At 38.5% G+C, this 24,045-nt stretch overlaps 1 protein-coding gene across 2 annotated transcripts in view; it reads left to right on the forward strand.

Moving 5' to 3' along the window:
* Nucleotides 1-11,525: 11,525 nt before the first annotated feature.
* The window catches only part of ARAP2 (ArfGAP with RhoGAP domain, ankyrin repeat and PH domain 2), a 186,826-nt gene continuing 174,306 nt past the window's right edge, over nucleotides 11,526-24,045 (forward strand). The window contains exon 1 of one of the 2 annotated variants that reach the window (XM_088792544.1): nucleotides 11,526-12,293. The gene's annotated coding sequence lies outside the window, so the exon portion shown is untranslated. The remainder of the gene's footprint in view (nucleotides 12,294-24,045) is intronic. The other variant, XM_088792541.1, reaches the window with a different exon arrangement.

A 24,045-nucleotide genomic window follows, 5' to 3' on the forward strand; every position in this document is an offset into this window, starting at 1 on the left:
TAATCCATATAAGTGCTTACCTTGGTACTTGCCATAAAGTAAGCTTCAAAAAATATTAGTTAGTATTATTATTAGAGCATTATGTCAATTCATTTAGTTCTATGGATGTATCTTTGACAAATAACTATTTCAAAAGTTTCTTTGGAATTCATGTCATTAAACTAGTTAAACTAGTTTTTTGTTGTAAGGATACCTCAGTGACATCTTTTAGGGCTTATATCACTATTTGTTATCATCCACTCACAAATTTTCTAGGTTAAATTTTTCTATCGTATGGAACTTAATGGTCTTTATTACTTTTTGGCAATCCCAAGTCTGCAAAGTAGTCCTTCCACTCCTTCATACATCTTCTGGCGTATTATATCAATAATACAGTCAATAATGTCCTGACTTAAATTTCTTCTGACAGTTAATGAAATTTATAGTTGATTTAGTTAAGATTTCTAGGGGGCTAGCTATGCATTTTGAATTCCAGCTTATGGGTTCCCGGTGGCATCTTTGAGCATTGAAAATAGTTTTATTACTCACAATAGCTCGTGAGGAAAAAATGGGTTCAGTCAATTACATTACCAGACAGGTCATCCACAAGTCACTTTAGTATCATAATATATTCAGAGCCAATGGATTTACTTTATAGGCAAGACAGTATTTCAAAGTCTTGAAAAAATTAAGGTTCTTGGCTATTAGGAACATCAGTGGCAGGGTTCAGTGGAGAAGAGAAAGCCAGATTTGGTCCTGAGGATAGGGACCGAATGGTCCCTGGGAATGGTCATTATTTTAATGCATAATGTCCAAAGAGGTTTAAGGAGCAAGGGACAGATCAAATAAAGCATTTGATTAATAATTTAATCTGACAGGTAGTTATGCCAACAGAGAACCCATGAAGCTCTCCAGTGTCCCTGCTTAAGCCAATTATAAAATGAGCATTTCCAAACTGGGGTTTCATATTAGGTCTATATAATGTTTTATAAAAACAAGAGCTACTTGATCAAGTAAGTTCTGAAAATGCATCAGTATTCTCTCCTAGAGATTCATGGCACACATTGTCATATTAAAGTTTTTATAGCAGTTCTGTAGAAAAGAAACCTATTAAACCTTGTTTAATTTAGCATTTCCTAGAGTTATTTGATCAAGAAACCATCTTTCTGTGCAACACCTCTATTTTACTGAACGACATTTTCAGGTAAGCTGATTCAATGTAATTGGGGAACCCCATTTCCTAGAGGAAATGCTCAGAGAAGATTATTGACTATAATGTCTTACAGCAAAGCTATTGAGAATGTTTTGATGTGCAGGTTTAAAACAAATAATCTTTAAAATGTTACCAGCGTGCAGATATTCTAGACATCAGTTCAAGGTGCATAGATGTCAAGCTGGAGATAGGGTTGACAAACTTGAACAAAAATTATAGAGCCTACATGATATGGGCCTCGATGGAAGGTCAGTCCACCTTTTCATAGAAATGAAACAAGATACCCCTGTGGATAAAGTTAAGGTTTTTACTTAAAAATCAATCCTGGATACAATCCGACCCAGAGTCTTGTTATTGTTTCTTATTGTTTAATAGGAAGATTACAGTCTTGTATAGGCCTGTACCTAGGACACACCTTGCTCAGTGAAAGATTTCTATCAATAACACACAGAGATGAAAGCTGCCAGTTAATGTCTGTTATCTGGGCAAACCTTCAGTGACAGATGCAACAATCCACTTAAATATCCTAGTTCCTGTCACTACTTATGCTAACAACACTTCGATCCCAAGGGGAGGTGGCCTGATACAGTAATTATAGTGAGGTAGGCCTATGCATCCTACAGTGGTACTAAGGTTGAACTACCATTTACAAGGTGTGTGGTCCTGAGCAAGTTACTTAAACCTCTAAGTACCCCCATCTATTAAATGAGGCTAATAATAAAATCTAATTCATAGAGTTGCTCTGAAGATTCCAGGGGATCGTTTATGTATTGAGCTTTAATGTGGGTAGTTAATAAATATGACCTCAGTATTGATAAATACGGGTAGTGTTTAATAAATATGACCACCCCCACACACGTGTATGCAGGCACTCCTGCAAAAATGAAAAACTCCAGCCTTGTTGACGTAGTGGCAGTTTCTTTTTATAATTTGTGTCTTACAAATGACATACTTGGCCACAGGTTCTTATCTATTATTCTTAGTCATGTCAGATGTAGTTTATAAAGCAGTTTGAGGTTCAGCTTTGAAGAAGGTAGGACAATGGTTCACACATCTGAAGTAAATGCTGGCTGTCTATCTTGAACCTTGCTGGGGGCTGTGGAGCATATGAGAGAAGTTTGAGGTAGGCCCTCAGTCTGTTGAAAAAAACTTAATATTCAAAGACAGGGCTGTGGATGGGTGTCAAAAGCTGCTGGCTGAGAGGAAGTATTTGCAGCATCTCAGGAAAAGCAGGTAGAGCCCAGACTCCAGCAGTGTTTGGCAGTGGTGGGCGGGGGCATGAAGTGGGGACAGAGTTGGCGAGAACTCGGAGAGACAGAGCCAGAAAATTATAGCTGCACACCACTTAAGAGCTACCCTTTTTCTCAACCTTACTTTCCCACTGACCTGACCCTTGAGGGATCTGATGCAGCACCTAGTGAATGAAGGAAGAGGTGAGCAAATGAGAGTAAAATGTTCAGCTCTCCAATTCCACTCGTCACTCCAAGGATGGCTTCCTGACCTGCCGCAAACAGTGGTGGTGCCAGAGGACAATACATTTTATATTGAATGAAGTCTACTGAAGTTAGTCTGTTGTATAAGTTAGATTGTTCTTGTCATTGACACAGATCAGAAAATCTAAGGGACCCACCCTATGTTTCATTCAGGGACAGGAGAACAATAAGTTCAAAAGCACAGTTTGGAGGTGACAACAGAAGAAAGACTAAAGTTTTTTTTTTACATTTCATTGCTCCCTATTGAATTCAGCTGGTTCAATAAAACATTTACCCATTTCATGACTGTATAAACGTTTTCCTTCTTATTTGAAAGTGCACTCTGTACTTTATGAAGACAATCTAATGAGCTAAATTGGTGTTTTTTAATTTATTATTTTGCTTTAGTAAAAATTGTCCCCTCCCAGCGCATAAAGACAAGTGACTGATTCCAGCGCTGTTTTATTTTCTTGTTTTTCTGGCAGTGAATGAAAACCAAACCAAACAAAACAAAACAAACAAAAAAAGAAAACACCTCTTTTTTTTAGTGGCCTAGTAACTGTAATGAAAAAGCCAAGCATTTGTGGCTGAATGAATGCATGAGCAGCAGTTCCTTTGCAAGTGAAAGAAAGGAAAGTTCAATCAAGCATGACTGCCAGTCTCCTTAACATGCTTGCAAAATGTACAAGTAGACACCATGTATTCTTATTGCCAAACCAGATCGAAGTTGAACTAGTGTATGAGAGTTTCCACAGGAAAAAATATAAAACCATTACACAGGATGCTGCCGAAGTCGTGTGGAGTGAAGGAAATGCAAACTTCAGAGTTGGGTCTTTGAAGGTCTGTGCACCTGCTGTTTAGCATTACTGAGATGGTATGTCATCTTTCATACATAGAAAATGATCAAATGGCAGATAGATATCTCTTCTAAAAATATGTTTTAAAAAACTGAGAACACTACCTTTTCAGACAGAGACAAGATATATGGAACTTTGTTTTCTGAAGTAAGAACAGATGCTGATGGTATAGAAGTTATTAGTCACCAGTGTACAAACTGTACATGAAGTCACTGATGATGAGCTTTTAAGTCACGTATCCATTTCTGGCATCCTTAGGTATAGAGAGATTAACTTGGTTAGCATGTTCATTCTCAGAATCTACCAAAACATTTTCATGAAGTGCTGAGACATTCTTATCTTCTGTTCCCCTTCCTCTAAACTATTTTTAATTGCCTGGTTTGGGGGAAATTATTGACGTTGTTTATATAACATAAAAGAGGTACCTCACTGCAAAAAAAGTTCAATTTTTCTTAACATTGGAATTCTATTATAGAAACTGGAATGATGAAGTGACTCGAATATCCATTTTATTTTCCTAAATATAGAGGTATCAAATTACAAATACCAAATAAATTTTATAAATTCCTCAAAAAGCTGGTAAATTAGTCATACTTATTATTTGTAAGTCATAGTCTACAAATGTATATGCCCTGCAATTTCTACAGATTAGACTGTAGAATGTTTAGGATAGATTGAACATAAGCGTGCTTAAAAGGATGGTCCCTGACATCATATATATGTGTCATCAAGTAATACTATTTACAATTTAACTTCTCCGCAGCTCAGTGTATTAAGCTGATATATGGGCATACATTGTAATAGTACCTCCCATCAAGAGTTGTTTTGAAGATTATATAAGATAAGGAAATAATTATGTTTTCCTCTGCTTCAATCCCTTCAATGACTTCCCATGCCCTTCTGATAAAACCCCAAAACCTTGGCATGGCCTGTGAGGCCCCATATAATATACCTGCTTGCCCCTGCCGGTTCCACTTGTTCCACTCTACTTTATGTGCTATCCAGCTGAAAGACCTTCTTTCAGTTCCTCCAAATTTCCTTCTTTTTGCTGCCTCTGAGGTTTTACTAATGCTCTTCTTTGCATGGAACATATCTCCATCCCCTTCCTCCCTACACACACACAGCTCCCTCAGCTCACTCCCACCCAGTCTTTACTTCTCAGTTTAACATCACTTATTTTAAAAGGACTCTTTTGATTTATCAATCAAAAACCCTTACTTCCCTTTATTATTCTCTTCCTTTAAACTTTGTTCATTCCTAATACCACAAATGTTAGAGTACCCTCTTTGAAATGAATGGAAAGATAGACAGGAATCAGGCAGATGAGGAATCAAATATTACTTTGATACAAATGTCAGACTCTGGAAGCTATGGATAGATTCAAACCTGCCATGGGGTTTGCAGTTTGGGAGAGCAACACAGTTCTGGCCCCTTGCAAGGAAAGGGACTGAAAGAGAAGGGCGCATGGGGCCAGTTCCTCCTTCCAAATACACCGAATAAATAAGTTACTACACAGTCACAAGACAGCGTGTGTGTGGTGTGGGACTGGTGTGAGGATGGAGGCAAAGAGAGGCCAGAAGAGTTAGAAACGCCTTCTACATGAAGTAAAGATTAAGAGTAGGGGGAAAACACTGCCTCCAGATTCAATCAAATTATATTAATTTGAACCATATGCAATGACCATTTTTGAGGTTAAACATAGACAAATATCAGCAAATCCATATGGTTGAAACATAATTATGCATGTATATGTTGCACACACATGTAAATATATAAATAGATATGTATGTATGCATAGATATACTATGTAGTGAATGTATGTATCAATGAATGTGTACTACACATATAGTATACAGACATACCTCGTTTTATTGTGCTTCACTTTATGAGAGTAACAGGTGTTTTGGTTTTTGCAAATGGAAGGCAAGACCCTCCACAAGCAAAAAGATTACATCTCACTTTATTGTGACACTCACTTTGTTATGGTGGAACCGAACCCACAATATCTCTGAGGTATGCCTGTATGTACTCTACTACATGTTATATGCACATGTCATACATATGTGTGTATGTGTGTGTGTGTGTGTGTGTGTGTGTGTGTGTGTATATATATATATATATATGGTGATTATTTGGGTAATATCTGCCTCTGCTATCATAGTGTAAGCTTCAAAAATATAATGAAGTATGTCTACTTTGTTTCAGCATTTCTGTGACTCATCACATCTTAGGAGATCTACAAAAATTAGTTCAGTGAATAACAGCTGCAAAGTGTTCATCATGTTATTTGACTTATTTTAAGAACTCACTAGATGCTAGCTTTTATGATGATCATACTGCTGCTACTTTTGCTGATAAAACATTCTAAATATACGGGTATTAATTTTTGATCTGGGCTGTATATGTCTAAGACGTCCATTTCAGAAATCCATAAGCTTGCCTCGAGGGTCACTCATATAGCTTGTCTTTTATGAAGCATAATTTCAGGCAACATCCCAAAGTTGCAACTTCCACAGCTCCTAAGGTATAATCTCAAGGAGAAACAGGGTGAGTAGGGGCTATAGCAAACTATAGAGTGTAAGTCCTGTCCAAAAAGGGCAGCAAGATTTCCAATGTGTTCAAATCTGCTTTGTGAAAATGCGATTTCCGTGCTGTCAGGTATTCTGATTTTTCAAGACAAGCTGAAAATCCATAGTTTAATGTAAAATCTAAATTGGGGGAACTAATTAAAAATTGCTAAACTCTATGTGGTCTGAAAGATACTTGGACTTCATGCAGCTAGTTTGTGACTTCTGCTTTTATGGTAGTTGTCTTGTGGTATAGGTTATTAATCCCTTTCTTGTTTTTCACTTATCTTTTACATGGATATTAGTCTGTGCTTTTCAAGTTCGTTTTTTAACAGTTGAATTTTATTGCTTTGTAAGGGATATGTTTTTAGCTTTTATTTTTGTATTTTTATCATTTTGTATTTCTACTCTCTATCTTTTACTTCTCTAAATCCCTCCCCACCCCTTTTTTTTCTTGTTGTCAGAAGAGCTTTCATGTTGATTTTCTATTACAAGGGCAGCATTTTTAGCAAAAAGGAAAAATATGGAGCTATACAGCATTTTCAAGTTATAGCACAAAGAAATAGAATTTGGTGATGTGTTTAGTAAAGTCAATTTCAGACATCTATAAGAAAAATTGACAAAACAAAACAGAAGCAATGATTTTACACTCAGTTAATGTATTCATATGCAAATCCATTGGGTAAGAGTTAGGTTTTCTCGATTTCTCTTAATGATTTTTCCTTAAGGCACTTTTATCTGCAGAAAAATGAAATTAGCCTTTTATGTTAGCAGTGGTAGAAACTACTAGATATTAACAACTCTAAAATGCAATCTATTTTCAGATACATGAATATTTTCCAAATTATGAGAAAAAAAATCACTGTGACATAACACTATTCACTTAGAATTTTTTTATATATGTATACACGCATATAGATAGATAGATATAGATATATGCAAACGCTCTTTGAGAATTATTTAGACATAGATTTTTAACACATATCACACTGCTCTGTTTTCTTGTCTTTCTGCAGAAATCTAATATAATCTTCTCAAGGGCATTTCAAATGATAATTAAACTCAACATATGTAGCACTGTCAATGAAAATAACAAAATAATTGATGACAACATAAACATCTGTGGTCAAGTTCATGAAACTTGTAGACAATGACAACTATACTATGACTGTTGCCTGGCCAACAGCAATTCATTTTAAGATGAATCCCCATTTCAAAAGTAGTAAAGTATAAAAATGTGTGTATCAGTATCAATGAAATACTCTAATCTCTAGTGCCTAAAATGAGGTTTTGAAATATTAGCTTTATAAGAAAACTTATGTTCACAGTTTTCTGATATCATTTAATTATTTCTGAAAAATTTACATTTTAAAATAAATTAATTCCACAATACCATCAACTGTTGATCAATAATGAACTTAATGGAATATTTACTCTGCTCCTTTGCTACCTTACAACAGATATCCACTAAGTTGTTCTGTTGTGCTGAGAAAGAGTTAAAAAAAACCAAAATAAAAAACTTTCAAAGCAACTCTTAAAACTTATAACAAAGTACCAAGTACCCATAATGCAAAGCAGACTGACAAAAGTACTCCAATGGTACTTCTGGAATACAAATAGTAATAAGAAAAGCTCCTCAATATCCATAATTTAAAGCCCATTGACAAGAGTACTCAAATGACAATGAAAAACAAAGGGCAATGGGAAAATCCAAGATAGAGTATTGTATATGCCTGAATATAAGGTACATAATTTTCACCCCAAAATTAGGCATCTGAAAGGAGGTTCTTAAGGTCAAAACTTTAAAAGTCTCTGAGGTATCACAGAAGAATGCTGAAGACATAGGCTTTGAATCCACCTTATCTAGTTTCAAATCCTTTCTACTTTATTTACTGGTTGTGAGTTCTTTGATGAGATAAACTTTCTGTGTCTTGGTTTCTTCACTGGCTATAAAGGGAGGTAATGATAGCTCCTACCTCCCAGCCCTACTGAGAGGATTAAAAGAGTTCATAATGTGTAACTATGCCTGGTGCATAGAATCTGTGTATCGCAGGATCTCTACCTTCAATTATTGTACATTCACCTGAACTGCAAACTACTAAACTACTGGCGTGGGGAGTCTAGCATGAAATATCCTCCATCAATGTAGTGTAGGATATGTACGGAGGTCATCTGACAAAATTGGTCTAAAATATAAGGAGGCCAAGATATTAAAAACATTAAACAATTATATATGGGTGTATGACCCACAGTTTTAAGTGTCCCATGTTAATGCAAGCATCCAAAAAACCAAAAACTGGTGGAGATCCACTAATTTACATACTTAGGATGAATGAGAAAAAACTACTTCTCAATATATCGCAAGTGGGAACATGTGGTTTGTAATAAAATTCCTAGTGACAGAATCATAAAAGGATTCAGAAAGTTAGGTACTGTAAAGTATAGACAGAAGTGAAAATAATATGCTCTGGAAAAAAACAAAACACTGATGATTCAAAACATGACTTTTATGATGGTCACTGATACCAAAGTGGCATGCTAAAATTTGAATAAAATTATTTGTAAAATATGAATGGAAAGGCAGTATGTATACATTAATATCAAATTTTACTTTTATATTTATCTAAAATGTTGAATTAAATATTATAAATACACATATTCCTATTTTATCTATATCTGTCAAATTTTATATTTGGCAAAAATAATATTGTATTTTCCTTTAGAGAAAAATGGAGCGATTCCTTCAAATTCTGTTGTGCAAATAATTCTGAGTATTAGAGATTTGGGAAGGCTTGAGACGGAGGTGAGATTTGAACCTAGCCTTGGAGACTAATTGGAGAAAAGAGAATAGATCTAAATGTAATAAAGGACTTCTATTTTCTACATGCCTTAGATATGTAATCACATGAAATTCTCATAGGTATTATTTCCAGTTTACAGGTCAGAAAATTGAGGCACATATAACTTAATGAGTTTGCTCAAAATGCCATAACCCACACAATCAAGCTTCATTTTGAGTGCAGGCTTTTACAATTCCAGTAGCTTTCTTTCCCTAAGAGGTAATCCAGACAGGGGCAGAGGGTAGATCATGGAGAAGACTGGGTTAGAATGTTCCTTTCCTTGCAGACTTAATTGGTATAAATTGCTCAACCTCTCTTTCTTAAGTTTCTTATCATGGGGATAATAACATCATCCCTTTAAGGCGCTGTTGAGATAATTAAATGAGCTTTTACAAGTAAAGTGCTGGGAATAGAAACTGGCTCCTAAATGCTCTGTGGGTGTTTAGCCTCCATAATGCAAGGAAAATGTTAAGTAGGAAAAGGAGGGAGAGGAGAGAAGGAAGATTTCCACTTTCTCAAACTGTCTCTTTCAGAAGCAGTGCATTCTGGGTAGGAGGCCTCAATTTTTACAAAGTTAGTATTCTTACCTAGTTTGCTCCCTGAATGCCTCAGTGTGAAGCTGCTACATAAATAATTTTTATAGCTTACAAATACAGCCCAGTTGTGTTCAATTTACTACTTAACTTCTTTAAAGTATCATTTAAACCCATATAAATAAAATTGGGAAAAAATTCCAACTCATAGAGTTGTATATATGTATGTTAGATGTTTGGCTAGAACCTGGTATGATTAATGAACAATTCATAAAAGATAGTTTTTGCCATATTTCCTCAGACAACTTTTATTTTCCTCTATACATTAAGGTTCCTAAAACCGGAATACATGTTATAACCAATGTATACATTCGATGGGGGAGCTTTGTTTTTCTTCACTTCCCAGAGTTATTATTAAATCATCAATGTGCCTCATAGCTCTTAACTTTACTTCCCCTCAGAGAAGACTGTAAATCCAGAGGTCATGTTGTATTTGCTAACCACTGTATTCTCAAACTATCAAAAAGTAAGTGTTCAATAATATTTTTAAACAATAAATGACTGAATAATCAAGGAACTAAGACATTGTTGCAAAGAGGCACAGACCTAATTAGCTTATAAAATCTACCAGGAGAAGTAACTTGAGGATGAAACAATGCTTGACATTCTGAGACATACCATAACTGAGATAAGAATTTTTATTTATTTATAACCTACCTTGTTCAGAAAGGGAGTTAGGATAGCTTACAAAGATAAAAGTAAAAGTATGTGAGAACTCTGAGATGGAAACAAAACAAAAAAACAAAAAGAATATGGACTTAAAATGAAGCCAGGAAAGAGCCACATAAATAAGATTGTACAGGAATGAAAAAAAAAAAAAAAAAAAAAAAAAAAAAGACAATTGTTGAGGTTTAGAAAATGTCAAAAACAAACAAACAAAAAATGCCACCCCCAAACACAAAAACTTTCCTGATGGCAAACTTTCCTGGGGTTTGCTATGAAGTATTTAGTTCTAAAGAAACTGATGATTTGGTGTCTCTGGAACATGCCACATTTGCTTCAGAATCTCTGGGGCAGGAGGGTGCTTTCCGCTGGGCAGGTATTTTGATGAAGAGGATGCCTCCCAAGGGCCTGGGCTCCTGGGAAGCCTCCCACTCGCTGGACTTCACCAATTATCTCATTTTCATAATAAGCTCACCACTTTCCCTAATTGCTTCACTTCTATCAACAGTACAGCGGAAAGATAAGGACATTACATCTTTTAAGGGAGAGAATTTCAGATATAATCTGTGAAGAGATGATTATTTTTTTAAAAGTATAAGTAAAAATAAGGAGTTGGCCTTTGAACGCACTGGCAAACAAATGATTTTATGGACTCTTAGGCACTGGGGGCGCACAAGGATTTTTTTTTTTTTTTTAATCTCATTTTTTTTTGCTGCCTTGTTATCCTCACTTTCAAAAGCGGAGTGTCAAGGTCCAACTCTAAGGGGAAATGTCCATCCGAGACCTAACAATCTCAGATGCCAGAAGGACTGGGGGCATGGTTATCCCTTCCCTCTGGGGAAAACAAACAAACAAACAAAAACACCAAAACCAAACCAAACAAAAACAAATAAAAAAAAAACAAGAAAAGGGGATTTAGAACATCAGTGAGGAGGCTGTATTGCTCGGGGAAAGAATTCAACTTTTAACTGAAAAATCACCGCCAGTCTTTAAAGCTGTCTGCCTAGGCAAGTTGCTTTGCTTCTCAGACTCATCAACTACAAAATTGGGATACTAACTCCTTCCTCACAGGGACGGACGACATGCTGGAGAATCCTATATAATGAATGGGCTCAGCCTAATCAGCAGGGAGCCTGGTAAATAGAGATTCCCACGGGTCCACTGAATGCAGTTTGACAAAGAAGCAGCCCGGGAAAATGAACGCCCTCGATGAATCCTAAGTTTGGGAAACGCTGAGGCAACATGGAAAGTAGTTAGTAGAGTAATACTAATAATCAGTAGTGGTGAGGTTCCGCCCATTTGACAAGCAACCCCCACCAGTGCGCACCGACAGACCATCTGGTGGGCAGGAGCCCAGGAGAGAGCACGGGCATCTCTCTCCGGGGAGGGTAATACCCTCGCCCACCTCCGCTCCCGGACGCGCCCTCGCAGCCTCTCCAGCCCCGCCGGCCGAGAGCCTCGCGCCCGAGGTGCGCCAGGTGGCGAGGGTGCCAGGCGCGGCCAAGTCGCGGCGGACTGAGTCAGCCACCTAACTATGCTGCGGAACCAGGACGGCCGGCTCCGCCGCCCCCGCAGCTGAGCCGGGTTACCCCCGCGCGGGACGCCGGCTCCCCGCCCCCGCTGGCCGAGAGGAAGCAGCCCAGGCGGGGCGCGGGAGCACCTGGGCTGGGCGCCGGCTGCGGGCGCGGTGCTTCCGGAGCTGCGCGATCTCCGCCTACAGGTGCGGCGGCCGCGGCGCGCGGGCCCGAGTGACAGCGCCGCCCGCGTGGCCGCCGTCCGGGCTGCAGACGCGGCGCTGGCAGCGGGCGGAGTCCGGGAAGGAGGAGGCCCCGAGCCTGGACTGACGGGTGAGGACCAAGCAAACCCGGCAGGGAGAGACGCCGGCGCCCAGGCTCCCCCTTCTGCAGCCTCCCGAGCTTGGCGGCCCACGCGCAAGGCGAGTGCCCGGGGCCACGGGTGTGCTGGGCTGCGTGGACCCGGCGGGTAGAGGAGAAACGTCTTTTCGGTACTTTTTCGGGTAAATTTCCAGACCGCAAAGTGCTAGTCTCTGGTTTCAACCCCTTGGATTTCGCTCCCGCGTGTGGGCGTCTAAAAGGAAACCAGAAGCGGGTAAGTGATACAAAAAACCCACTTACTAATGAGATTTGGCCCGGGAGGGTGACAATCCGGATAGACAACTAGACGCCCCCTCTATTCCCCGCTCCCCAAAAGAAAAATAAATAAAAAGGAGCCGCCCTTGAGCGAGTTTCAGGCACCAAGTCATTTACTGGGTAGGTAATGAGTTTGTACTGATCTCGATGCTCCCCCGCATTCTGCTTGTTGTACACGTTGAGACGATAGGCCTGTAAATTAACTTTGATTACAGTCATTTGGCTTCCACCTGCCTCAACCCAATGCAGTACTCGGGGACCTGTCAGCAGTGAGTTGACCAGATCGATCTTTCTCCTTTACTTTTGGAGACAGGTCTCTTGAGGATATGAATGTCCATCTCGTTTAGTAAAGTAAGTTCTCCCTGGCTTGTTTTCTTAAACACTTCCCTAACCTTCTTGTGTCGATCTGGAGTTACTTTGGTTTGGGGGAAGACTTCGTGAAATTATACTGTGAACTATATAACCTTTGATTATTAGAGGACAATAGAAGCTAATTTGTGTGGAATAATAACTTTTTAGGCTGTTGCAAGTTTGTATGGTGATAGCAACATTTTTTTTTTGTAAGGTTGTCCTTGAAGTAAGTAGGCTGCTCAGTGGAATACATCCTTTCGGTTAAATACAAAAGTGTATTGAAAAAAGAAGCTATTTTTAAAAGTACCTTTAATCGGATGTCATTGTGATTACCAATAATAGTATTGTACTTACAAGCTCGGTATTGATTTCCCCCGCACTTAAGCACTCAACACCCTAGCGAGTTTGTGGAACGTTGCCCATAAGTAATTGGAAGATGAAGTTATGATTTTTTTTTAAATAAGCTAACTTTTAAAAGGAAAAAAGCTATAAATATCTCTAAATTCTTAGTTATGATTTTCATGCAAAAGAAGTATTAAGGGAAAATTCTCATGACAGTCCAGTGTTTAACAATATTTAAAAAAGAAAGAAAAAAAGTAAAATGGGTCATGGAACTATGCTAAAGCCTAAAGTGGAACTATCTCCCTGGCTCCTTCTAAAACATGTATTTAACACATCATACATATGTAAGGTGGGTCTTAACACCAAGACTGTTTTATATACATGTGATTGGTCAGTACTCAAAGATTTATTTTAAATTAAGATACCTAGAGGGTAAGTCAAATGAATTATTAAAACTTATTAATGTGAGTATCTTTGTGTTTTTTCCTTCTTGCATAATCCTCTCAAATTTTATGTGGGTTGTCTGAAAGGAGAAGCTGGTGGTTCATTTAAAAGCAAATTCTTAATCATTTAAAATCACTACAACTTTCTAGCAGTATGAGACTCATAGTCAATTCATACTTTTCAATTTAGCTACTCTTACAGTGGTAAAATATAAGACTCAGATTATAATGAATTGCAATTTTCTTGTAAATTGTTAAACTATAACGTTTTAGAAACCTATTCAGGACTCTCGGTTATAGACCTCATGATATCCAAGAAGGTATTTCTTCTTGTGTCCTTACTTACTACCCTACCTCCCTGCAACTTTGAGAAAGTTTGTGAAAGATGCTGTAAAATGCTAAATATAAATGATGGTCATTGCTTTAATAGCCCTATTTTAACAAGCGTTTGTTTTCACTCATTTTATTGACTCATTGTGTCCAATCTTTGCACTTACTCTAAACTGAGGGATTTTAAAAATTCTCTGTAAAATGTTAATTAGGTAGATAACTTCGTATTAATGTTGGAAATATTTCTTGGCTTTTAACCAGCAGTGATTGATGAGATGAGAGGTTATGAGATATCGTCTTAATCTTTCTGCAGTTTATCATTTTAGGTTTCTTTTAAGCATTGGCCAGAATACATATATGATAGTTAAACCATTTTGCTTGCTGTTTTCGTTAACTGAACTAAGTCAGTGGTATTCTCTTCACGTGATCCTTTCTAGTTAGAAATTTGATCTGTGATTTTATTGTAGTTTTGACTCAGCATAAACTTACTTCCTTACCAATGCTATGGAGGAAACAGAAGAGTCCTGATCTGGGTTGAAGTGGTCTTTTTGAGCAGCTTCAGGGGTAAAAACTATTAGTGAAGAAATGGGGAGAATCTTTTTATTTTATTTTATACCGTTTGTGTACAAAGGTGCATGGGCAGGTGAGGAATACTTAGGGAAGGGCTAATAAGAGTGATTCTGCCCTAACAGTTCCCACAAAAATGGGATGCAAAATGAACTCAGTTACATTACATAGCTTTAGAAAGAGTAGAGAATGGTTTAATCCATTTGGAGTTGGAGAGATGATCAGGACAGAGCAGAAGAGAGGTGTGGTCTCCTTGCTGATTATCAGGTGACTTGAGCCCCTGGGGGGTGGGGGTGGTGATGGTGAAAGTGGTTGCCAAAACTCTTTCACAGTACCTTGATGAAGTTCAGAATTCTTAGCCTCCTGTTCAAGGCCCTCCATAGCCAATCCCAGCTTCCTTTGCTGGCATCACCTTTCACTGAACCCTCAGGCTCTCATAGCTCCTCTCCTCACTATTGTCTGAAGACATCTTCTTCCTCTATGCTCTCTTTATGACATCCCTGCCACTTCAGATGCTGCTGTCTTCGTCTACTACATTTCTTCCTGTACATCTTGAGACATCCCTCCATAGCTCCTTCACTGAGCAGTCCATCCTCAAGGCTCAAATTGCTGCATATTTCGCTTATATTTATGGAGCTGTTTTGAGATTTTCAAGAGTTCCTTGGCACTCATGAAAGGTGATGCTACTGCTTCTTTGTGTACTTAAAAATAAAACAGTACTTAAAATGTAAACCACGTTAAAGTCAAGGTCACAAAGTTTGATTTTTTCTTATTATTATTTAAGTGCTTTGTCAGAGTCTTCCAATTTTGGTATTCCTTCTTTTCTGGCGCTTACTGCATTGTAAAGTACTGACTCTTCATGTGCATGCTATTTTCTTTTCTTTATAGTCAAGCCTAATCTACCCCTTTGGATTTTAAACTCTTTGCGAGAAGACATTGCATCTTCACTTGCTTTGCAGCACTTAACACTGTTTTCAAATGAGATAATAGGTGCTGTTATCTTAAACTGCAAATATTTCCTGCTATTATCTTGGAGAGAGTAAATTGTGTCCCTTAAATATTTGTTGAACGAAGAGATGTAAATGAGTCAATAAGCTGGGAGACATTTGCTGAGATACCCCTTTTCCTAAGAAAAAGAGACTTTGACAATTACAGAACCACTAGGAATAAGCCCTCAAATTCAGTTGGAAAAGAGGTCAGAGTGCTATTTATAAATGCAAAGAGAGGAAACGGTTCGCAGTAGGCTATTTTGAAACATCTGGTTGTTAGTCTAAAAATTCAGCTCAAATTCAGAGAAATGGTGGCGTACACATTTGTACTAAACTAAAAAAAAATTAAATATAAGGTATATATAAGAAAGTGCACATATCATAACTATACATTTTTAAATCTTTTTGTTGAAGTATAATATGCTAGTTTTGATCTGAGTAAATTAGACATTAAAGTTATGTTCAGTGCAGCATGAAATGGAACAGAATCCTGAAGAATATGTGTCTGTGTTCATATCAAGAGTTCTTAGGGGTCTGATTCTCCTTTCTTCAGGTAGATGTGGCTAGACTATGGAGAGAGGTAGGAGGGGGCTGGCACTGGGCAGAAGGAGCTGTCCAGGTGTCCGTGCAGGGGGGTGTCCTCCACAGTGATGCAGACTGCCACTTACTCCTTTTCGTTACCCACACTTTGGCTCTTGTAGGGACTCGGGAAAATGAAATCTCTCTGGTTGCCCAGTACTTATGGCTCTACTCTAAAGACCTCTGAATTAGAATCGAAAAGAAGCCTCACACATTAACCAATTAACTTAAAATCTAGGTGGGCAGCTTGAAAGAGAAAAGACTAACTGAAGCTGAGGAGATTATCAGCCACTTAACTATTGCGATACTATCTAAAACACCTAAACCTATGTACTACATAGGCTACTAAGAACTTCTCATAATAAGTAAAGGGATTATCACTTTTGGCCTTACATCAGATGTGGAGATGGATATTAAGTTGTACATTTTTAACCGAGTTGTATATTTCAGATTGCAGAGTAAATATAATAATCACATCATAGAGCAATCCTTTCTCCTTGATCCAAGCCACAGATCCATTTGCCCACAGCCTGGCTATTTCAAACCTCAGTTATTCTCCACTTAGCAGACAACTATTTCAGTGCTTATTGCTTGCAAGGACTGTTCTAAGATCTTTATGCATATTTACTCATTTCATCTTTAAAACAGTCCTGTGTATTGCGATCACTGCTTACACATGCCAACATTGAGGCTCAGAAAAATAAAGGATGTTTCCTGAGGTCATGTAGCTAGCACACAGCGGAGCTGGGATCACTGATAATCACTGTGCTCTGTGTCCCGAGTCTAAAGTCTTTAGGTAATATCATCATTCTCACTGACCACATCTACAGAGGGTGCCAAAAAAATGTAGACACATTTTAAGAGAGGAAAACTGTATTAAAATTGTAATACTCAATATATACCGATAACAAAGGATGAATACAAGTCACGTTTGACTTCTGCAATTACAAGAGGTGCTCAAAGTGGTTACCATCAGCGTCCAGACACTTCTGATTATGGCGCAGTGCTTAAGCAACGTTGACCAACGTTGACAACATGTTTTTTTTGGCACCCTCGGTATATTTTACTAACTTAATAAACTATGTTTACTGCAGTATTAAATGATTTGTAGGTTTCTTAGAAGAATAATTTACAGTGCTAATTTAAAGGAATGTAATTGTACTAGGCAGGCGGAATACCAGTCAAACCAAGTTCAATAATCTAGTACAAATATGACCAAGTGCAATATATTGTATACAACATGAATGAATATTAATAGCCAACATGCATTGTACATTTATAATTCATGTCAGGTACTGTTATGTATACCTTATATATTTTACTTGTTTAATCTTAACAGAAATCCTGTCATATTTGAGGTACATTATCCTCATTTTACAGAGGAGAAAACTAAGCTTCAGGGAAGTTAAGTAATGTAATCAAGGTACAAGGTCAACAAATGGGGAAGGCCGGATTGGAATCCAGGCAGCCGACTCCATAGCACTGTGCTCCCAACACCACTGCTGGGGAGAATTCATGAGGAATTAAGGAGGGATGGAATAGGTGGGGAGGGTTCATGGGTGTCGTGGTACATACTTGGAAGACTCGACTTGGCCCCCAAAGGAGAGAAAAATGTCAAGGTAGATATAGGGAGTTCTGTTTTAATAAAAGCTGAGAAGCTAGCCCAAATCTTCTAGTCCATCTCCATACGTCCTTCTTATTGTGGTTTAAAAAATATACACAGACAAACATAGCATTTAATTCACCATCTTAGCTATTTATAAGTGTACAGTTCAGTAGACTTTAGTATATGTTTACATTGTTGTGAAGCAGATCTCCAGAACTTTTTCATCTTGCAGACCTAAACTCTGTATCCATTCATCAACTGCACCTCTGCCCCCAACCCCTGGTAACCACCATTCTACTTTCCAATTTTATGAATTTGACAACTTTATATACCTCATATAAATGGAGTCATACAGTATTTGTTTTTTAGGCTGGTTTAGTTATGTCCTGAAGGTTCATCCATCTCGGTAGTGTACTGCAGAGTTTCCTTCCTTTTTAAGGCTGCTTCAGTTGTGTGTGTATGGTGAGGCATTTTTTGTTTATCCATTCATATGTCCATGTACACTTGGGTTGCTTCCCTCCCTATCTCCTTTTGTATCACATTTAAAGTTGAACCTTTAAGACCATGGTTAAGTACATTTTGGAACAATACTTCTGTTCTAGTCAAGCAGTTTTGTTTTTTCATCCCATCACCACTGACTGCTCTGGTGAGCAGGGAATGCTTTGGTCACGTTCGATGATTTCATTTTGGCTTCATACTGCTGAATGTACTATATCCGTTGTCCTACATAGTGCATTAGCTACCTTTCTGCAATGAAAGATGCAAAATAAGTTTTAATAAACTAAACTCTATATTACAGTGTTTTTTTTTTGTACAGTTGTTTCAAGGATGTTCTCCCTTAATTTGTGATTGCTCTTAAATCTCAAGCAATTAAATGTAAATGAATGTAGGCTTCCATATTTAACCACTTACATGGACACATATGTCCACAATCAAATTGAAAAGGTGTATAAAACTTGGGCTTACAAGGCATGATGTATTTAAGCAGCATTTCTCTAGTGAGTGTAAGTCCATAACTAGACAGTCAAAGGAGAGAGAAAATATAGAGTCCTTTACACACCTCTGCTGTTAAATAAATTGTATGTTAGGCAGCACAGTTAATTGCACAGGTGGTAGAATCCAACTCTTAGAATTCTGGCTCCACTGGTTATCTGCTGTGTGGCTTTGGGCGTGAAACTTTCCTCCCAAGGCAGCTGTGAGGATTACATGAGATCCCTACACAGGTGGTTTGTTAACACTCCATACATGTTGGCTATTATTATTATTAGCAATATAAGACTGAGGGATAATGAAGGAGGATGGCTGTGTTTTGATGGATGGAAAGGAGTGGTGGTCAAGATAGAGAAGATGGCAGTGAAAGTCAGAGTCTGTGGATGACCACAGTTAAGTGTGATGACCTGACTGAGGAAACTGGGCTTCCTGTAAGGGGTTTAATGGGGGTGGTGTTGTCCGAAGCTAATTAATGTAGGTGAGTGAATGGTAAAGGAGAGGGATGCTAAATGACCAATTTTACAGTGTTCTGGGGGCCTAGCACTCAGGCCAGAACAGAAAGTTAGGATCATTGACCTTTGACTTTTTGCAATCAGCTCTACTATGGGATGGAATAATTTGACAAGTGTATTTTTTCAAAACCACTTCCTCTTCTGCTTGGTTATGGGGAACAAAGTAGAACGTGTTGTCTTTATGAATACTTAGAGTTAATATCTTGGTATATTAATGAGTTTGCTTGATATGCAAATGCCATAATACCCATTTCTTGTGACTGTATTCTGTAGTGAAGCAAAGGTGGGATTCCATTAAGCTCTGTAGCTTGAACTAACTGGTTCAGCAGGTTATCCATATGGAGCCCTCTAATTTTTTAAGGGCTTAGCTCTTTTTCCACAAGAAGTTTACAACTTAAAGGCAGGGGCATTTCTGTTAGTCTATTTTGCCAGGCACTTTGTGGGAGTGGTTCATTGTAGAGACCTGAAGTAGTAAAAATTGTGCCCGTAGGATGTCATAAATCACCTTTCCTATCTACTGGTGCTACTCGATCATTATGATCAGCAAAAGCATTTTCTCACACATTTCTGGATTTCCCCCTCGGAGATGGTGTTTTCTGAGGTTCCTTTCAGTCCTGTGTTCCTGTGATGGTTAAACTTACCATTTTGACACATTTGCAGTTTCTAAATGCTCTGAGGCTATGTTTTTGATTTTAAAATGGTGTGTTTTTAAAAATCAAATGGATTAAATTTGTGACTGAATTTGATTGTCCTGTGCCAATTTTTCCTTCCTGTAAGATACTGGAGTAAAGCATAGTGATTTCAGAAGTTTTCAGCACTGGAGAATTGATGACCTTAGAAGTTTTAATGAAGTGACCCATGGTTTTCAGTTATTTTGTTTCCTTCTAGTTCAACTATGGGAAACTCCACTGGTAATGAGTTGGGAATGGGGGTGGGGAGGGGATCGCTGGGGTGGTTTTCCTTACTTGAGGCATTAGCGGAGGAAACCTGTCCCAACCCGAGTTTTTAAATAAAAAGTCCATAGGTGGTTTGTAATGTTTCCAGCTGCCCTCCTGGCAATGCCTAACCCCTGATTTGATCTCTTTTCATGGTTACATGGATTGGAGAAATCTGTACTTGAATCCTATCTCTACATCTTATAAGTGTGGTGACCTAGATAGAGAAAATTTTAAAAGTATACTTTCCACTTTTCATGTTAAGTCATCTCAGAGTGGGAAGAAGTCGTTCAGCAAACATTTGTTGAGCACATGCTACGTGCCTGGCAGTGTTCAAACTCAAGGGCTAGAGTGTTGGACAGTAGACAGGATCCCTGCCCTCTTGGAACCAATGGTAACAAATGCCATGAAGATAGATAAAACACAGGTAAGGAGTAGTGAGGTACAAGGTATGCTTACATGCATAGGAGGATTAGGGAAGGCCTCCCCAAAAGGGCACATTTGAGCAGAGACCTAAAGTGATGGAGTGAGCCACGAGTCACGGGTATATGTTGAGGAAGCAGATTTGAAAGAGATGGAATGGTGAGAAGGTCATGAGGTGGGAATAGGACTGAGGCCAACTTGGTGGCAATTGAGTGATGGAGAGGGAAAGTCAGGAAGATGAAGTTGGGAAGTTGCAGGAAGTGGTTTGCTATGACTTCTATTATGAAATGAATCATCTGGCTGTTGTATTGAGAATATGTGGCGGGTAGGAGGCCAGGACAGAATCAGAGCTTTCAGCCGGGAGGCTATGGTTATGATCTAAGATAGACAAGATAATAGCTTGAACTAGGATATGACCAGGACAGGTGGTCAGAAATAGTTGGTTCAGGATGTAGTTTCAAGGCCATGCTCAGGAAGATGGTAAGATAATGTTTATTAAGTGGTATCACAAGCCAGGCATAGCCAGGCATGTAGCAGACACTCCTAAATGTTCCTCCCTTTTCCTTAACTTTTCTCTTGGAAGTGAGTCAGGATGGGATAGGCAAATGCACAACCACATATGTCATGCCATCTATTTGTACATTCTCTAAACATGTACTACATAGATGTCATATACTATGAACAGATCATTTATAAACAAATCAGAATTTATTGGGCAGTTTATATGGTCATCTTCTTGGCAGAGTTATTAGTTTATTATGGGATAATAAAAATAATTATAATGGCGAAGTTATTTAACGTTTGTCGTGTGTAGTTGGTGTTCTAAGTCCTTTACAGCAGCCCTATGAAGTAGGTAATATTATTACTCCTACGTTGCTGATGAATCTGAGGTACCGAGTGGTTAAATACTTGTCCAGGCTCACAAAACCATAGGTGCCATTATTACTCCCATTTTCCTGATGAGGAAACTGAGGCACAGAGAGGTTAAGTACTAGTCAAGCGCACAAAACTAATAAATGGAGGAACTGGGACTAGACCCAGGTTGTCCAGCCCCCAGAGTTTGGCTTTTTCACTGTACTGTCCCACTTCTGTGAGTTACTGAATGAATAGAATAGGACAGAATTTAATGCTCTGAGAAGTAAATGCTATAGGGATATAAAGAAGACAGTTTATTTCTTGTTCAGTAGACTTTGTGAAGAAAATACATTTAAGTTAGACTTCAAAGAATGTGGAAAGAGTGACTGTAGTGATGAAAAGAAATAATATTGGAAGTGAATGTTTACTAAGCACTTACCATATACTAAAGTACTATTTCAACACTCACAGTAGATTATGTCTTTTAATCCTCACCAGAGCTGAGGTACCGTTGAGTATTTCCATTGTATGGTTAAGGAAACGGACATACAGACATGTGCCTATGTTTACCCTGCTAGAAAGTGGAGGAGGTGGGATTTGAGTCTGACTCTAGACTTGTGGACAACGTGTTGGGTAGGAGGGGCCCTCCATCCTAGGGGAGGAGCGTGATGGAGTTAGGCCCAGGGAAGATGGTACAAAGCGCACTGGAGCGTGAGCAATTTACAACTGTAGTTACCAAAATTCGTTGCACATCCCAGTCATCTTTGAAATGGGTTACAAATACAGAGACCTGGGCCTGTTACAGCACTTGTTACTGTACAGCAGATCCGCAGACCAGAACCTGCAGAGCCGCTGACCTAGAGCACGTCATGTGCTCCCTTTTGCCCAAGTGGAGGTCAGACTGGGCAGGGCTTCGATTTCATATTGAGAAGTTTGAATATAATAGACGTAGAGTTAGGTGCGTCCATCACTTTGCCTCTGATGATGTGCATATGGGCTAGAAGCCTCTAAAGAAGTGGATCTGTGCATACCCTTGGGTGGTAAGACAGTTAAAGTCAGGCGATTGGAAGATGGAGCTGATATTAAAGTACAGAGAGTATTGTAGGGCCTGTAGGAGGGAGCCTCTTCTGGGTCACGAAAAGGAATCAGGTTCACTAGCCATATTCAGCATGTTGACTGACAGCAGTGGTTTTGGGTACAACGTGGTGTTTCCATCCTTGAGCCAGCACGCAGGAAGTGTATGTGTACACTCCAAGGGCAGGAAAGAGCTTTGTGTATTTGTGTAAACACACGTGCACACCAAAAAACTAACACAATGGGCTTCTCAACCCCTTCAACCATCCCTATGAACTTCCCTCTCAGAAACATTGTCCTAAGCACTTGGCAAATTTCAAGGATCCTAGTTCTATATTAAGAAAGGAGTGATTCTGTTTAAGGTCAGTGGGAAGCCTTCACAGAGAAGGTCATACATGTCCTCCTTTTAAATAGTGCTTAGGACTTTGCAAAATGTGTAGATTTGCAAGCAGTACAGTATACACAAAAGGTATGAAATGGTTTGTTGCCTTGGGAACAATAGTTAACAAAGAGCTAAAGTGAGTGAAGGATTCTGGTAGACAGTTTGGCAGGGATTAAACTTGAGCCTGGAGTTAGTACGTACTAGGAACACTTACTTACCTTGCAGGAAATATACATGAGGTATGATGTCTGGCACATAATTGCTGTTTACATCAGTAGTAGCTGCTCTTATTATTGTTAGACCAAGACCAGACTGTGTTTATGGCACCATAAGGAGCTTAGACCCTGGAGGATGTGGCATGACATGGCAAATTTGGATTTTCAGTAATTCACCAACACATGGAAACTGGACTGAGGGATTTGTTCAGAGTGTTGCAGTAATCCAGGCAAGAGATATAATGTAGGTCTGAACTGGGGCGAGGTGCAGTGAGTCTGGAGGAGTGTGTTAGTCATTTTGGGCTGCTGCAACAAAATACCACAGAGCCCCTGGCTTAAGAAACCAGACATTTATTTTCTCACAGTTCAGGAGGACAGAAAGTCCAAGGTGCCAATCAATTTGAGATAATTATTTCCATTTTGTGATGTGCCAAAAAATTAGCTAATGTGTTTATTTACAAAATAATTGTAAAGAACTAGAATGGTATATCTGAGACTTAGGTTTGTATGTAGTATTGAGGTTTAACTTTATACTTTTTTTTTTTTCCTGGCATTTCGTCATGATAGAGGGATACCTTATTGACAAAGGCATTTCCTGCCTTTCATCTCGGCTCTGTGTTTTTATTTCTCTGCTCCTGCAGTGCTACCTGAATATGATATGTGCTTTCCCTCTTATCCTATAGCTGTTTGTCAATATTTGCTGATATTTTAAATAGTTGAAGCAATAGTTTCTGGATCATTGGTGTGTAAGACATGGCAGCTTGTGAGAGGTGCCTTTTGAAGAGCTATTTTGAGAGGTAATATCCAGAAATACTGCATCAACGCTTGTTCAGATAAATTTACCTTGTTTGGGTGTGTCTCATTTTATTCAGTACGTGGGTGTGAGGCGTAATGTGTACTTTTTTTTATTTTTATTGAAACATAAGATACAGAAAATTGCACATATCATACATTTTCACAGATTGAACACAGCCATAAAAACAGTACCTTGATAAATCGACTTTTAAAATAATTTAATGATGTTGTTTGGGAGAAAAATGAACCTATATGAATTTGCACTGTATAAAGGGAAATGTGACCTTTAAACTTTTACTTTCATATTAACTTATTTCCTGTTA

Source organism: Rhinolophus sinicus, chromosome 1, assembly GCF_057876585.1.
Source record: "Rhinolophus sinicus isolate RSI-liver-muscle chromosome 1, RSI-T2T, whole genome shotgun sequence".
NCBI lineage: Eukaryota > Metazoa > Chordata > Mammalia > Chiroptera > Rhinolophidae > Rhinolophus > Rhinolophus sinicus.